Here is a 4091-nt window from a genome sequence, read left to right as displayed (position 1 = left end):
GCTGAGACCAGAGGGACCCTGACAGTCGTGGTCCCTGGACCCTTTGATAGCCCAAGATTGGAACCACTCCCGAAGCCAACTCTACAGACAGAGATTCGCCTGGGCTATAAGATAAACAATAATGCTGTGAGGAGTGAGCTTCGTGGTTCAAGTAGACACTTGAGAATATGTAGGCAACTCCTGTCTAGTGGCGAGATGAGAAGGAAGAAGGGGACAGGAGCTGGTTGAATGGACACTGGGAATACAGGGTAGAGAGGAGAAATATGCTGTCTCATTAACAGGAGAGCAGTTAGGAGTACAGAGCAAGGTGTGTGTAACTTTTTGTATGAAAGACTGACTTGATTTGTAAATTTTCACCTAAAGCACAATTAAATTTAAAAAATATATTAATGTATGTTTCATCCTAATCTATCCAAAATTTATTATTCTACATGATGTTGTTATGGATTGAATTGTATCCCCTCAAAATGTGTGTCAATTTGGCTAGGCCACGATCCCCAGTATTGTGAGATTGTCTACCATTTTGTCATCTGATGCAATTTTCCTACGTGGTGTAAATCCTGCCTGTATAATGTTAATGAGGCAGGACTCAGTCTATAAGATTAGGTCATGTCTTAAATTAATCTCTTTTGAGATATGAAAGAGAAAAGCCAGCAGAGAGACAAGTGTACCTCATACCACCAAGAAACAAGAGCCAGGAGAATAGCATGTCCTTTGGACTCAGGGTTCCTGTGTGGAGAAGTTCCTCAACCAGGGGAAGATTAATGACAACAACCTTCCCTCAGAGCCAACAGAAAGAGAAAGCTTTCCCCTGGAGCTGGCACCATGAATTCGGACTTCTTGGCTCCAAGACTGTGAGAGAATAAATTTCTTTTTGTTAAAGCCATCAGCTTGTGGTATTTTCGTTATAGCAGCACTAGATGACTAAGACAGATGTGATGTATTGCTCTCAGGTAATTAATTTCCTTTCTATTTTCCCATTGCCCAAACAACTAGGAAGCAGTGATATCTTTCTGTATTATTGTGTTGCTTCTACTTTGTTGGAAACTTAGTCATAAAACAGGACAGCTGTGCTAGAAGAATTTCTGCTCTATTTCATTCATTCATTCACTCAAAAAATATTTATTGAGCACCTACTATGTGTCAGGCAGTGTTCTAGGTGCTGAGGATACAGCTGTGAACAAAAAAGACACATGCTCGTGCTCATGGAGCTAACATTCTAGTGGGGGGAGATAATTTTAAAAATAGATGATAGGTGGGTAAATAAATAACAAGACAGGTAGGAAAGGGTGATAGGGAGCCTGGGGTGGGGGTGAAAAGTTGAAGTTTTAAATGGGGCAGTTAAGGAGAGTCTGAAGAAAGGAAGTGAAGGAGCATGCAAATATCTGGGGGAAAGAAGATTCCAGACGGAGAGAACAGCACGTGTAAAGGCCTTGAGAGGAAGGTGTTCAAGGCATAGCAAGGGCCCAGGGTGGCTCTAGCAGAGTGAGTGAGGGACAGCAATGAGAGAAGGAGTCAGACAGGAAAGTGGGGAGTGGGGCAGATCTAGTAGGGTAGTGTCGTGAACTGTAATGACCTTAGTGTTTAATCAGGGTTAGAAGAGAAGCCTTTAAATGGTTTTTAGTGAGGGAAAAGCATGGTTTGACTTAACAGCTAACAGGGTCACTCTGGTTGGGATGCTGAGAAAGACTGTAGGAAAGCAATGGTAGAAGCAGACAGACCTGTTACAGCAAGAGGCAATGGTGGCTTAGGTCAGGCCAGTGAGCATGGGGCAGTGAGAAGCCAAAGATTCTAGATATAATTTGAAGGTAGACCGGACAGGATTTATGGATGTCTATTTTTTTTAAAAAAAGACGTAGGCAGTGAAAGAAAGAAGATGAAGGATGACTTCATGTGTTTCAACCAAAGCACTGAAAGAGTGGTGTTGCCGTTCACTGAGACAATGCAGACTGTGGGAGGAACAAGTTTGGAGTTTAGACTTAGTCCTATTAGATTTGAGATGTAATCAGTCAGACATCCACCTGGAGACGTCCCACTAATTTTTGTTTCTTTTGGGGGATATATAGTTTGTTTTTGTTTTTTACTAATAATTTATTGTGTTTTTGGTGAAAAGGACATATAGTTTTGATATACATGCTTTTTGTAATACGTTTTTAAATATTGTGAGAGCGTCCTAATACTTTCCTACTTTTCCCTGTTATTTCATACTAAGATTGATACCAATTATCCAACTTATATAATTATTTTGTAAGGCCTTAAATTAGCATTCATGGAGACCCTGTGCGTGCCAGAGTGGAACTGTGCTCCATAGGCTTTTCAATGACTGCTTTTTGGGGAAGTAGATCAGCAGGCCTTTCTTCTGAGGCACCTCTGGGTGGACTCCAACCTCCAACCTTTCAACTAAAGAGTGTTAACCATTTTCACCACACATGGGGCCACCATGAGTCAGAGTCAACTGAAGGGCAACTTTTTTTTTTTTAATTAGCATTGCATTAAGTCTATTAACTTTGAAAACACTGTCACATTTATTGGGTTTTGTTTTCCCAGTAAGGTCTTCGTATATCTCTCCATTTGTTCATGTCCTCCTTTATTTTTCCCATTATGGTTTAATAATTTTCTTGGAATAAATTTGTGGCTCAAGGAAAATCCTCAAGTAAGTTTATTTTTGGTTCATGGTTATGAATAAAAGCTTTCTCTCTCATTAATTAATGTGCTATATTTCACTGGCAGACAGGAATGCAATTGTTCTGTGTGGATTTCCTTGGCCCACATCTTTGCTGAATTCATTTATTATTTCTAGCAAGTTAGAGGTTGCTTTCCTTGGAACTTTCAGATAGATAATTACATCAACTACAAAAAGTAATATTTTTGTGTTCTTATATTTTTAGGTCCTTCCCAAATAGCTATTGCCAGCATTTTTTTTTTTTTTCCCAAATAGCTATTGCCAGCATTTCTAATAGCACATCGAGAAGAATAGCGATGGGTGAACCTTGTGCACCTGTGTTCAAGGGGAGGCACTCTCTCCTGCACCTCCAGATTAAGTACATGGTTCTCATGGAAGAATGAAAAGCTCTGCATCTTATTTCAAAGCTTCCATAAGGAGCAAATATGAAACTTTATATATTGTCTTTTCAATAGCTATGAAAAATACGATTATATGTTTAAAAGTTGCTTTTTGCTTTTCGTTCATGGTTTCTGATTCCCCTTTTTATCTCCTTTTAATATGAAAACTCACTAGCTAATGAAGCGCCAGGAAATCTAAACACAATTATATTTATTTTTCCTTTAATTGTTGTCAGCTTTTTGTACATCTTTAATGTTATACTAAGGGAGCCCTGGTGGTGCAATGGTTAAGTGCTCAGCTGTTACCCGAAAGATTTGAACCCACCAGCATCTGCTCCTCAGGAGAAAGACATAGCAGTCTGCTTCCATCCATAAAGATTAGAGCCTTGGAAACCCTGTGGGGCAGTTCCGCTCTGTCCTGTAGGGTCGCTATGAGTAAGAATCCACTCGAATGGTTTTATTGTTAGATTATTTGGAGCCCGAACCTTGAAGATTGTTGGTTTTCATTGCTCAATGTATCACCCACATATTTAAGACTGTAAAATCTACTTTAATACCATATTCTTTCCACACTTCCGAGAGAGCTTCAAATACTACCATTAGGTCAGTCTTTTTTTTTTTTTAAAGTCTTCTGGTTTTAATAATTTTTCTGATATGTAATGAGTATTTATATTTATTTTATAACTCAGTCTTTGAAATTTTCCTCATATGGAAGTTTGTCTCCTTGGCATTTCACATAAATGATACATTTGTATATCTTTCATTGCCCCTTACATTTATCTTTATTGCCATCATTCTTTTTTTTTTTAATTGAACTTTAGATGAAGGTTTACAGAACAAATTAGTTTCTCATCAAACAGTTACTACACACATTGTTGTATGACTTTGGTTAACAACCCCAGGATATATCAACTACTCTCCCTTCTCAACCCTGGGTTCACTATTACCAGCTTTCCTGTTCCCTCCTGCTTTCCCGTCCCTGCCCCAGGGCTGGTGCACCCCTTTAGTCTTGTTTCGTTCCATGGGCC

The sequence above is a fragment of the Elephas maximus genome, chromosome 3 (assembly GCF_024166365.1).
Source record: "Elephas maximus indicus isolate mEleMax1 chromosome 3, mEleMax1 primary haplotype, whole genome shotgun sequence".
NCBI classification, from domain to species: domain Eukaryota; kingdom Metazoa; phylum Chordata; class Mammalia; order Proboscidea; family Elephantidae; genus Elephas; species Elephas maximus.
This window is presented reverse-complemented; position numbering follows the sequence as displayed.